Below are 14,204 nucleotides of genomic sequence, written 5' to 3'. Positions count from 1 at the left end.
TACAAGTGAGACAAAATCTTCAAATGCCAAGGAAAACAGAACTGGACTAGGGAAACAAAAATTACAAAAGTTGGAAATGAGGGAACAATCATTCAGACCACATCATGACCTGAGCCAAAATCAAGAACCAGACACCTAACTGACTGAGCGACCCAGATGGCCCTGAACTGAAAGGCTTTCAAGGGGGTAGACTCAGAGAGTAAAGAAGAAAGAAAACAAAGCCTGCTGCCTTCCCCAGTGCTCATAGGATTAAATGGAATCTCCTGAATTTGAGACACATCATCCTTTCTAGTCCCACCCCAGGGGAACTTCCCAGCTTTTTCATCTCTGCTATAGTCTACTAATACCCAGAAGTAGAACCTAGTTCAATTCAAGACTCAGAGCTTTGCAAATGCTGCTTTCTACACGAAGAATACCATTATGGCTGATCTCTTCCAAACATGGCTTGCATGTTTCTCAAAAAACCTCTCCTAATTCTATTAGACAAGTTTAGGTCCTGCATCCTGAGACCTTCCATATTCCTTTTTTCTGTCTCTACTAAAGATTTTGTCTCATCATATCACTCCCCTAGAAGAATTCTTGAGCATTCCCTCATTTGTTCAACAATAGATACTCTGTACATAAATGTATTAGCCATGGGTCTGGGTGCTCAGGATACAGTGATGGAAAAAACACAAATGATTTCCAGCCTCAAAGTACAGTGGGTGTTGGGTCTGGATTTTATCTGGAGGAGCAGTACTAGGTGGTGGTTAAGGGAATAGACTTTGGAACTAGACTGCATTGTTTGAAGCCCACCTTTACCATTTATGGACTGTGCAGAAGCTACTTGACTTGTCTATGTTCTTATTTTCACTACTTGTTAGCTATAGATAATATTTCATAGGTTCTGTGAGTATAAATGAGTTGAAATGTGTAAAAAATTTAGAATGGTGCTTGGCATATAAGAATTCAAGAAATATTTGTTATTATTGTTTTTGTCTCTCATACCTATCGTATAATGTCCAAAACATAGTAGGTACAGGCCACATATTATTGAATGGATGAATACATGAATAAATGAATGGATAAATATCTATGCTTCTAGATTAAAAATTACATATCAAAAGTTGAAATTTTATATAGCTTCTCTCTTTTCTAGCCTTTTTTTTTTTTTTTTTTTTAAGGAGAGCGAGAGTATGAGCAGAGGAGTGGGGGGCAGAGGGAAAGAGACAATCTTAAGCAGGCTCTGTGCTGAACTCAGAGCCCAATGGGGGGCTCAATCTCCCCACCCTGAGCTCATGACCTGAATTGAAATCAAGAGTCGAATGCTTAACAAACTCAGCCAACCAGGTGCCCCTCTAGCTATGTTTTATAAAAAAAGTTCTGGCTAAGGGATGTTACAGGTGGCTATGTTAATGCAATAACTGCATTTGCTTCTTCCCTACTGCCACTTTCATTTACTCATTCATTATTTCAACAAAATTTTTTTTGTGGTCTTCTTCATTCGAAACAAACAAAAAAAATCAACAGTCCTTTTCCTTAGGAATTTGTAAGTTAGACAGGAAAATATGTTTAATCATATACAGTAAAATGTGATATACAATAAGTACATGAGGGAATTAAATAAATGCCCATTTCAAAGCACACACATATTGTTTAATAAATATTAACTTGAATTATAGGAAATTGCCAACATTTTAATGGTTTAGCTACTTTTTTAAAAAAAAGATTTTATTTATTAATTTGACAGAGAGAAATTACAAGTAGATGGAGAGGCAGGCAGAGAGAGAGAGAGGGAAGCAGGCTCCCTGCTGAGCAGAGAGCCTGACGTGGGACTCGATCCCAGGACCCTGAGATCATGACCCCAGCCGAAGGCAGCGGCCTAACCCACCGAGCCACCCAGGCGCCCCTATTTAGCTACTTTTTTAAACAAGTTTTTGTTTATTTGACACAGAGAGAAGCAGACAGATGGAGAGGGAGACTGAGCAGGGCAGCCAATGAGGGACTCAAATTCAGAACCCTGAGATCATGACCTGAGCTGAAAACAGACACTTAACCGACTGAGCCTCCCAAACACCCCAGTGGTTTAACTATTTTAAATGACAATCTTACATGGCTCAAAACAATAGCAAATAATAATTTTACATATATGACATTGGTATTTTATATATATATATAAATATATATATATATAAATATATATATATATATATAATCAGAATTTATTTTTTTATTTATCAGAATAGTATTCATACATTATTCAGAAGAGGAGAAATGTTCTATCAGGATGACCCAACAAAACTTGAGGAAAGGAGGCAATTGCAATAGATTTGAAGAAAAGATAGAGTAGGGTTAAGGGTTCAAAGCACTGATTCTCAAAATGGTGTCCCACAATTTTAGATGAGCATAGTGACCAAAATTGTGACTATAGTGCCCAAAATATAGCTAACCTTTCAGTTAACCTGAAAGAACAATGATTAGGTATTTTTTAATAGTTACTTCACTTCATTTTCTCTATTTTCCCCATAGTATCCCACTTTTGGAAGTTGGAAGAAGGGAGAGAGAAAATGGCTCAAGACAGGGTTCTCTGACCAGTAAATACTCTTACAACTAGTTAAATTTTACAGCCCTGATAATTTTATAGACTGAATAGTTTCAAATATCTACGTCTATGTACCATTTGGTAGCATTTCTTCTAGGTAACTTCTATTTCACGCAACTTCTAAAATTCCAAATGACTAAGCTGTCTTTCAGTTCTCTATTGTGTAGCACTAAAATATTCTCCATTAAGACAGAAAATTTTAAATTTGATTTCTTGATCTACTAAGACATTAATCAGTGAAATGCAACAAGCATTCCAGGGAGTCAACTCGCTGTTCAAAATAAGTCATTTAACAAATAGAAGGAGCCAGAGCCATGTAATATTCAATACTTAAAACCCTGAGTAAAATTTAAAATGCTGTGAATTTAAAAGAGGGATTTTTAGTGAAGTTCCATGCTTTAAAGTGTTAAGTAGTTTAAACTCTAATTAAATATTAACTGTTTGTTGGTGTTTCTCACTTAAAGGCTTGGATTTATGCTTTTTCAAAATGGAAATTTCAAAGGATGTGTGTGTTATTTATGATAACTCTGCTTTGCTAAGGGAAAGTTTTGGCTATATTTCATCTCCATTTATAAGCTTTAATGCTAATAGTGTTATTTCAGTATCTTTACACAACATGAAAATAAGCAAAATAGCCAGTGAGGTTTTGAACAACGTATCATATTGCTACTAAAACAATGTGTTTTGTCTAAAGTACTTATTCAAAAATTATTTCAATTGACTAACTAATCCAAACATTATTCTTTTACAGTTATCAGTTCCATTCCTGAAACAATTATAGATAAAAATGCATTTTTAAGGAGACAATGACATTTTGATATTGTGAAATCACTTCCGAACTGGGACTTAGGAGATCTTTGTTCATCACCCGGCAAGTGTAGGATGTAAATTAGATGGTCTTTATCAGCTGTAAAGTTCCATGATGCTAATATCGTGGAACTCCCAGAGAATTCCAAAACTACTTTAACAACGGCTTAAGGGAAAATGCAGTTTGCCAGAAGATAAGCTCCTTGTCTTGTCTTTTTCTTTCTTATACTTTAATCTCAGTCTGTACACATCTCCTGTATTTAGAAAAAAAATTCTTTAATACACATAGAAGAGATATTTGTTTAACTGAAAGCCCTCCCAAATACAGCAAAAAGGAGATACAACTCCTCTCTCCATTTAAATAACCCATATGAATGGATTAAAAATATAGTCACTAATTTCAATTAAGTTTTCCATTTTACAGTTAATCCTTCCAAATATATTTTTATAGAACTAAACACAGGCAAATCTGTGAAGAATCTACAGGAAAACAACTTCTTGCATCTCAAATATTTAATCTTTATACTGGGCTTTCTTTCCTTCATCCTGATATCTTTTCTAACCTGGGAAGTTCTTTTTCTCTCTCTGCTAGCACTGAGACTAGTTTTTAACTGAATCTTCCCTATAGGGCAAGCAGTCAGCTATTTAAGGATGACTCTACCCAGTGAGAGACACATAGACTTTAACACTGAAGACACAAAAGAGTGGATGCCTAAGGGATGAAATCTCAATATTATAGTATATTTAAACACAATTGTCATCCATAAGACCACCAAACAGATACCTACAGCGTAAGCTGGTCTTAGATTTGTATTTGTGTATTAAATTCTAAGAAATCTATTTTCTTGGGCACAAAATCACCCTCGCACTGGCTTAAGAGAGTAAGTGGTTTACAAGTTTAAATTATGGATAATGAGGAACTGAGGTCTAGAGAGAGGCCATTAAAGGGATTTTTTGGCAGTAGGAACAAAGATAATTTATTTGTAAAGCCAATTAAGCATCAAGAAGAACCTACCCAGGCAGTGAGAGGGGAAAAGCATGAAAATGCCCAAGAGGGGCAGTCACTGTTGGGTTTCAGAGTACATTTCATATCTGGTGTGTAAAACACGGGTGATGTTTATCAAGATGTAACAGAATTTTCAGCATATTCAACTTACACTTGTGGAAGACTGTCCTTGTCCAAGGATGCATGCCCTCCATTTGATCCCTCACTAACCCTACACCCTTCTGAGAATACTAGACAAAGTGAGAAAACAAAACCACCAATCAACCAACAAACAAAATAAGGCAATTTTTACTTGCCTGATTTTTTTTTAAAGATTTTATTTATTTTTTTGTCAGAGAGAAAGAGAGAGAGGGAGAGAGCACACAAGCAAGCAGAGAGTCAGGCAGAGGTGGAGAAAGAAGCAGGCTCCCCGCTGAGCAAGGAGCCCGCCGTGGGACTCGATCCCAGGACTCTGGGATCATGACCCAAGCCGAAGGCAGTGGCTTAACTCACTGAGCCACCCAGGTGTCACAGCTTGCCTGATTTTTAAAATCATTTTATAGAATACTGTAAAGTAAAAACTGTAGTTCTTTATACTTGATAAATATAAATATCTCTTCAGTTGTTTAGACAAGAAGATGATGCAGTATTTTAAAATCTAGTTTCAAATAAGTAAAATCTTGGTACAATTAGACATGTTAGAATTAACTAAAAAACTTTCTAAGACATAATGAAGAAATAAAAGTTAAAATCCCCAAATGTTAAGTACTGCCATTTCAGGAATTAATGAATTATTCTCAAAATCTTTTAAAATATTTAAATGGTACAGGTGCCTGTGTGGCTCATTTGATTAAGCATCTGCCTTTAGCTCAGGTCATGATCCTAGGTCCTGGGATTGAGTTCTATATCCGTGGGAAGTCTGTTTCTCCCTTTCCCTCTGTTCCTCCCCCCGCCAGGAGCACTTTTTCTCTTTCTCTCTCATACTCTTAACTAAATAAATAAAAATCTTTCTTAAAAAAATGAAAATATTTTTTACAAAATATTTAAATGGTATATATATTTTGCATAAGTACTGTTTCACTATATTCTAACAAATTCCATATTTCCCCAAATTCAGGTATATTTGCTAGCATCTTAGTTCCCACATACTGAAATGCCTTCAGAACCACTTAAGAATAAATAGCTGTATAAAGGATGTGGTAGTCAAAAAATACATATATTTTAGGTGCAAGCTGAAAACCCAAATGGTTAATTGGCTTTTTCACATTTTTAAGATGTTTTGACATTATCAAGACATGCAAGAGTCATTTTTATTTTTATTATGAAGCATATCCATATTATGCCACATTGGTGACTTATCAAGGGGATATTTAGATGACCAATTGGTGACTACATGGCAGGGAATGGAGTAACATGCACAAAAGAGTATTCAATCCTTTCCAACTTTTTACTAGTTTTCACACTTCATTTACTGAGACTTCATTAGCAAAAGTTACAGAAACAAAAAACTTTTAGAAAAAAAATTATTTAAAAGATTCAAAATATAAACAAAAAGCTCTTAATTATTGGTTATGAGAAAGATATGGAAAACTATTCAAAATATATCCACTAAATCAATCATTTATAGTTAGTAAACTAACTTAACAGCTTGAAAAGAATTTTTGTCAATAATTAACTTACTCTCTCATTGGTCATTTGAGCAGAGATTGGAATTCCGGAAGCCTGGACTGAGAATATTCTGCAACTGACACAGAAGGAAGACAGGATAAATGATAGGAAAAATTCCTTAAGAAAGACAATTTACCAAAAGTGACAAAATAAAAAATAGTGTCTGAATAGCCCTATATGTTTTGAAGAAATTGAATCTGTAACTTAAAGTCTTCACAGAATATAAAACTCCAGCCTCTACTGGTGGGTTCTTGTAAATATATAGGGAAGAAATAATATTAATCAAAAAAAAAGCAAACAAAAAACTTCTTTGGCATGTAAAAAGAAGGAATACTTCCCAGTGCATTTTATGCAGCCAGAATAAATCTGATACTAAAATCTGACAAGAACACTATAAGAAAGAAAAGTTACAGAACAATATCTTTCATGGCATATAAGTAAAAATCTTAAATAAAAATTAGCAAGTCAAATAAAGTAAAAAAATATATATAATGTGTTATCATGATGAAGAATGTTTTATCTCATGAAAACAGGCTTGGTTTAATATTTAAGAAGTTATAAATACAATTAATCATGTGAAGAGAATAAAGAATAAAAATAATCATATCAGTGCATACAGAAAAATCATCTGACAATATTAAGTACTCATTAGTGATTTCAAAAAAAAAAGATTCAGAAACTGTAAGGGAAGAGTTTCCTCAACTGGTAAAGGATATTTATGAAAAACCCATTGTTAACATCATAAGTAATGGTGAAATATTTAATTTTATTTCTTTTCTTTTTCTTTCTTTCTTTCTTTTTTTTTTTTTTTTAAGGTTGGGAACAAGACAAGACCACCACTACCACCCTCATTAAATTTTCACTATAGGTCCTATCCAGGGTAAAAAGCATGAAAAAAGTATAAAATTGAGGAAGAAAAGGGAAACATGACATAACTGTGAATATATAAAACCTAGTAATGTTTATGGATAAACTAGTAGAAATTACTATATACATTTAGCAAGATTGTTGGATTTAATGTTAATATACAAAAGTAAATTTTATTCTTATATCCTGAAAACAGGAATTACAAAATAACACTAAAGTATCATTCATAACTGCACAAAAATCTAGTTCCTAGGAATAAATCTTCCAATAGATGGGCTATGATCCAAACTACAAAATATAGTTGAGCGAAGTTTAAAAGTGGCTTAAATAGAGAAAATACCACGTTCCTGGATTGGAAGACTTATTATTTTGTACAAGGTAGAATTCTAAAATGACCTGTAATGATTCACCCCCTTATATAATCTTCTCCTTTTGAATGTAGACAGGGCCCTCAGCTTGCTTCTAACTCAAGGTATACAGCAAAGATGAAGGGATTTTGCAGATATAATTAAAGTCCCTAATTAGGTGAAGTTAAGGAAAAGTGTCTTTATCCTGGATGGGCCTAACTGATCACATGAACTCTTTAAAGAGGGTTTAGACAGCAAAGAAGTAAGAGACTCTCCTGTTCTTAAAGAAGCAAGCTGCCACGTGTTCTACATAGTACACAAACACTTCAAGAAGGGAGAGACCCAGTCCTAGGGTTAATGGAGGGAAAATCATATAACCAATGAGCTGGTGAGGACCACCATGGCACTCACCATACCTAATTCAGAGGTCAAGGTAAATGTCATCCTCCCAATGACCCAGGCTACAATCAACTTCCAAGTTCACCCTGCACAGACACATAGGAGCTCATGAGGAGCATTGTGGCTTATGACTGTCCATCTTCACGTGTTGAGCCCCTCTGATGATCAGGCCTTGGGCTATCAGCTACAACACCAGATTATGCCATTCATCTTCTTGGTAGTCAATATTGTCCCCCCACCAAGTACTTGTACTCATAACATAGGCAGCTGACACTATATGAACTTCACTGGTGGCATCTACTGGTTTAACTCTGTTGACCTCTAGCTTCCCAGCTTCAGTAGTATCCAAGAGATCAGGGCAAGAATCTTAGGCTAAGTTTATGAGACCCAGGTGAAATTGGTCTTTGAGTTGATGCAGAGTGCTAACACAGATCCCAGGCCAGTTTCTCTCCTGTGTGAACTGTGGGGTTGAGGAGTCAGCTGGATTAGGTTTGCCTGACTGTGCACCAGGACTAACCCAAGGGCAAAAGTCAACTTTTGGTCAAACCTACATTGTAGTACATTACCTACCTGCCTTCCTCACTTTTAAACTCACTCAGGTCTAAGGGTAGTAAGGGAAAGTCTACAGGAATCTGGTTCTCCATTCCTTCTGATAGCTCCATCCCTCTGACCAACTGACCTGCATTTAAGCCCTCTTGCCCCTCTTATTTTAGAAGGTAACTGGCTTGCCCTTCTTACACTGACTGTTCAGCAGCTCCATCCTCCAGGCTTGACTTAACAGACACAGATTTGAAAAATCTAAACCAGGTTTTACCAAGCAGAAGAGTTTAATCTAGGGACTCTTGCAGGGCTGCCTTCTCTAGGGTTTATATTTTCTTCTTGTGGTGACTTCCTTTGCCTTTCTTCCATTCCCCTTTGGATTATCTAGGTGTCTCTTCATCTCTCCTCTCCTGCCCTGCATGCCTTCCCTTCCCTTCCCCTCCGATTTATTTTATATCAAGCTGGAATGTTACTGTAATTGTCACAGCAAAGAGTCAAAAAAGTAATCCACGCAGCAAATTTAAAAAAAAAAAATGACAGAGGTACTGGGAGAGGACCCTGAATGACATTTGAGACCCCAGACTGAACCAACAGTTTGAATGTAATCAGACAGTTTTGTGAGCCTTGACCCTGGGCAGAGAATGCTGATAAACCATGCCCAGACTTCGGATTATGGAAAATGAGATAATTAATGTTGTTTTAATTCCCCAAATTTGTGGTCATTTGTTATGCTGCAATAGAAAACTCAAACACTAAAGATTTTAGACCTCATCCAAATTAGCCTATGTTATGTAAAATCCCAAATTCCCAGCAGCTTTTTTAAAATAAAAGTTAAGCTAATTCTAAAATTTATAAGAAAATGGAAAGGATTTATATGAGTCAAGGAAATCTTGAAGAATAAAGCTGGAGTACTCATATTAGTAGATATCAATACTTAGTATAAATCTATAGTAATTGTGAATGTGTAATTTTGGCATGAGAATAGGTATAGAGATTAAGGAATCACAATAAGTTCAGAGACAGATTCACACCTATATGTTCATCAGTTTTGTGATAAGAGCACCACTGGAATTTACTACGGAAGGAGGGTCTTTTCAATAAATGCTGCTGAGTCATTTGGGTATTCATAAATAATAGTAAATTTCACTCATAGACACTAGTTAGAGATAGATCATAGATCTCAATATAAAAGGTAAACCAATGAAGCTTCCAGAATAAAATGGAGGAGAAAATTTTCATGTGCTTGAGATATGCAAAGATCCCTGAAACAGTTCATTAAAAAAGCAAATCATAAAAGAAAAGATTAATAAATTTGTTTTTATGGAATTAAGACTATTCACAAAGGATACTGTTATAAGACTGGGAAGATAATCCATTGTCTCATGCACATGCATCAGAGAACTTGCCTCCAGAGCATCTTATTCAATAAATAATAAAATTAAGATTAAGAAAACCAACCCATAAGAAAAATGTAAAACAGTGTTTTATAAATGGGAAAAAGACAAAGGCATGCAAAAGAAGAGTCAGGTCGCCAAGAAACACAAAATGTGCAGTATCATTAGTCATCAGGGAGTGCCAATTCCAATTGTAACGAGGTGTCATTGCATAGCAACTGAAATTGTTAAAATGAAAAGACTGATAATACTAAATGTTGTCTTCTTATATAACTTTCCCTGTTAAAAGAACCAGGATGCAAGGGATGATTCAGATCTTGATTTGAGATTGAGTTTGAATTGATAATGCATGATCTTATTCTTTTTTATGTTAATATTCACGATGAACATTACAGATATTAATGAGTTAGCTTTTTGAAAGAAAATGTGGCACTTTTTGGTAACAGAGAAAACGATGATATTCTTCAGTATGGTGGAGTGAAGAGTCCAACACGCCAGGAAGAGAGGAAGCTCTTAGTCACTTATAGTCTAAGTCATTCTCTACGAAAGAATGTGAAGAGACATCTATAGACATCATGTCCCAGGAAATGATTTTTGCACTTGTGAGCAGGAGTCCTTAGTTATGCGGTGGTATGCTTTGATAAACTCTTTTACTTCTTTGCTTTTAGAAAGAACAATTGTTTTAAAAGAATGAGTATAATGGCATAATACTTCCAGCCAGCAATGTCTTATTACATGCTACTTACATAGTCTGCCCTCACTAAGTATAAGAACCTTAACTACAATTCTGCTGAAATTCCCTATTTTGATATAACTTTATATCAGGAAGGTTTCTTTGACTCAAATTATGAAAAATTGGATAAGAATGATTCATCTCACACTACGGAGGAAACCACATATGATATGAAGTTAAACATAATTAAATAACTAAATAGTTCATAAATTCTCCATGCTCATTACTAAAGCACTTACAGACCCTTAGACATAAGGCTAAGGAATTGCATCTTTGCAAAGTAACTTTCCTGTTCCTTTGTCCAGCCTCTTCTGGTCTCTGTATATCCCATTTCCTCCAATCCCACTAAGCACTCATAACATTGCAGCCTTTTATCAGAGAAATTAGTACAAACAGCAAACATTAATCAATTGGGTCTATTTTCTCCCCCTTTCCCTTCCCCCTTATCCTTCTCCATCCCTTCCTCCTCTTTCTTCTTCTACAACTCTTAAGATTCTTCCTGGTAGGTATAGCTGAGTAACTCATTCATGAACAGTTAACCTTATCTGGACCAATCAGATTCTTCTTCCAGGAATTTGAAACTATGATTTAGAAATAGGTAGGCAGTCTTTGTACGTGAATATGAAGCTGTAAATTCAGGAACTGTACAGTTCCTTTGCATGAGACTCCTGCTGATTGAAGAGCACTAGACTTATCACTTAGCAGGTGGTGTGTGTGTGTGTGTGTGTGTGTGTGTGTGTGTGTGTGCACGCACATGTTTTAGGAGATGATAATATAAGCATTCTTTCTTGTAAGTGACTTTTTCAAACTATAAAAATAACTCCTTGAAACATAGAATGCAATAAAAGAAAGGCTTCCTCTAGAGCTCCCAATAATGTATGCTAAAAGGACCAAAAACATCTCTGGCAAGGAATGTCACCATTTAGAGGACTGAAAGAATTAAAGCATATACATACTGTAACACAGCCTCTGGGAAATAATAGGCAATAAATTTTAGCTATATGATCATCATGAATGGTTTGGTGAAGTGACATGGAATTTCTTATGACCAAAAAAAGCTGCAGAGAAAAGGACAGTAAAAAAAAGAGATGATATGCTTATCAGAAGATATGAAAATATCTTAGAAGTTCTCAACAATGTGGTCAGAGTAGAAAATAAAACTACTCAGTGGCTCAGTTCTGTAAAGGATAGTTGAATAACTTTAATGAGCGGGTTTCTTTCCTTCAATCTTCGGAAAATGTGCTTTTTAAAAAATTTGCTCATTTTCTTTTAATCCCTTTAAATATTCAGCTTAAACTGGTACATTTTAAAGTGTATCACGAACACATACAGCTTGAGAACCAATGAGTTAGTTAATGAATTACTCTACTGTAGTTTTTTTTTTGCCATATCAACCATTGCTGAATGATTAATTTAATTTATAAATATTTTTATAGGAAAAAAAGAGGGCGGATGAGAGCAAAGAACTGTTTGAATCAAGATGTATGATATGACTCTCTATATAAGCCAAATTCATTCAAACACATGAAATAACAGATTAATTCAGTATTATAGAATAAGTATCCTAGGAAAATTATAAGATACTCTATATAATCTTTCCTCCTAGATTTTAGATTGTCTGCTAATGAAATCATCAAATGAAATGAAAATAAAGCAAAAGCATTAGAAAAATATTATCTAGAGTTTATGTATTTTTTATTGTGTGTCAGAGGTTCTGCTTTGACATAGATTATTTCTTTCAGTCTATAACCACCCTATATGGCAGGCTGCAGGGGAAAATTATTTTGTTATTTTCCACTGCCATTTCTGTCTCTTTCCTCACTGTGAGCTTGCTATGTGATCTGTTTACTATTGAGACTATGATCAGTATATTAGCCTAAACCACTAAAAGTACTCCTTCTCATTATTCCCACTGTAGAAAAAAATTTAAAGGACTTCTAAATAGTTTAATCCCAATGAAGCTTAAAGGGCTTGCATATGATGATTATGGGTAAGGTAGAGCTCTCTTGCTCTGGAGGGAACAGTGTGAGATGGGATGCTCAGAAGTACAACAGGCATTTGGCTACCCTGAAGTAAGCCAACATTGTTATGCAACTTAAGAAAAATGAAGCCAGAGGTGTGATCAAGGACTTCTTGAGAACTCTGAATTTATATAGGTCACTGCATTTTGGTTATTGAAGTTTATTTTGAGTAGTTTTGTAAAAGTTATAATCAAGCATCATAAGTGATTCGTAGGCACATTATTCTATCCATAACATCCGTGGAAAAATTAGATTCAGAAATGTTATATCATTGTCTAGAAAATGTGTTCTAGAACTAGGAGTTGGATTCTGGAAGTCAGATCTTCAGAGTCACAGTGTCTAACCGGTAAGATAAGTGGGGCCACTCTAAATGATGATTAAAAACATTGTAGCATTTACTATCAGTATATTCAAGAAATTTTAAAGAGTATTTCTTTAATATTTACTTACCTAATTTAAAATTTTTGATGGAGAAGTTTTTTTTTTTCCATTTAATTAATTTGGTGAAGTGAAAAGAAAGATTGAGAGAATTATTTGGATGCTTTAGAATCCAAATACTTGAGTGACTCAAAAAAAAAGGAATTTGGAAAGTATGAATAATTGCAATAATTGTCTTATTTTCCTTTTTTAAAGGACTTTATTTATTTAAGAGAGAGAGCATGAGTGGGGAGGAGGAGTAGAGGGAGAAGCAGACTTCCCGCCAAAGAGGGGGCCCAACATGGAGTTCAAGCCCAGGACCCTGAAATCGTGACCTGAGTTGAAGTTGGACTATTTAACTGACTGAGCCACCCAGGCACAGCACTGTCTCATTTTCTTAACATGAAATCATTGTTGGGCTATTGACTCTCTGTCTTCCATCTCTGATGTATTAATTAGTCCCTTGGGATAGTGGAAGAATAGGAGTTTAGGGGACTACACATTTGGAGACCTTTGAGTTCTGATAAATCTCCGAATGGCTCAGTCTTTGAACCTCAGTGTTTTAATCTATCAAAACTGTTTTTTTTTGTTTTTGTTTTTGTTTTTTTGAGAGAGAGACAGTGAGAGAGAACATGAGTGAGGAGACGGTCAGAGAGAGAAGCAGACTCCCCATCGAGCTGGGAACCAATGTGGGACTGGATCCAGGGACTCCAGGATCATGACCTGAGCTGAAAGCAGTTGTCCAACCAACTGAGCCACCCAGGCGTCCCTCTGTCAAAACTGTTTAATAATACTTTCCTTACTGGCTTGTTGACTGAGGAAATGCAAACCATGACTAGAAACCATGACTAAAAAAAACAAAAACAAAAACAAAACAAGACAAAACAAAAAAAAAACCTCTCAAGAAGTAATGTAAATCATACAAAATATTTTTGTAAATTCTAAGGCACTATATGGCCTTGTTAGTACTAGTAGTTCACATCTTTAAATTCTCCAAGAAATTGTATTCCATAGATACATGCTGTTAGCAATACATTAATTCCTCCTCTAGAACACTGAAGAACAGGGAGAACAAATGTGTGGCTTTATTGGACACATTTGCACATCTAATCACCCTCTGCCAAAACTCCCCGTGTACTTCTTGTTGCATGGTATGTTGGATAGGAAATTAATTTTTATAGTCATGAAGTTCAAATCCGGACTCTGACACTTACTAAACATGCATACTGATCAAGCTGCTAACTTCTCTCAAGTCATTTGCCAAAAAGAAAAAAAAAAATGCAAAGGAAGGAAAGAAGGAAGGAAGGGAGGCAAGAGGGGGATGGGTTACAAGGGATAACATCAACCACAAAAATAATATAAATAACACATAAAATGCTCTACAGGAATAAATCATTAAATTAATGTAGATTCCCATTTGTCTCTCTGGCCTATCTCCTTCCTCA

General features: G+C 35.3%; 1 long non-coding RNA gene across 3 annotated transcripts in view; it reads right to left on the bottom strand.

Moving 5' to 3' along the window:
• LOC116593084 overlaps positions 1-14,204 on the bottom strand; it is an 81,259-nt gene that overhangs the window by 27,943 nt on the left and 39,112 nt on the right. The window contains exon 4 of one of the 3 annotated variants that reach the window (XR_004286737.1): positions 6,054-6,117. The exons of the other annotated variants lie outside the window; for them this stretch is intronic. This is a non-coding gene — a long non-coding RNA (uncharacterized LOC116593084). The remainder of the gene's footprint in view (positions 1-6,053; positions 6,118-14,204) is intronic. 3 annotated transcript variants of the gene reach the window in all.

The sequence above is a fragment of the Mustela erminea genome, chromosome 6 (assembly GCF_009829155.1).
Source record: "Mustela erminea isolate mMusErm1 chromosome 6, mMusErm1.Pri, whole genome shotgun sequence".
Taxonomy (NCBI): Eukaryota; Metazoa; Chordata; class Mammalia; order Carnivora; family Mustelidae; genus Mustela; species Mustela erminea.
Note: the sequence above shows the minus strand (reverse complement) of the source record. Positions and strands in the feature narration are given on the sequence as shown.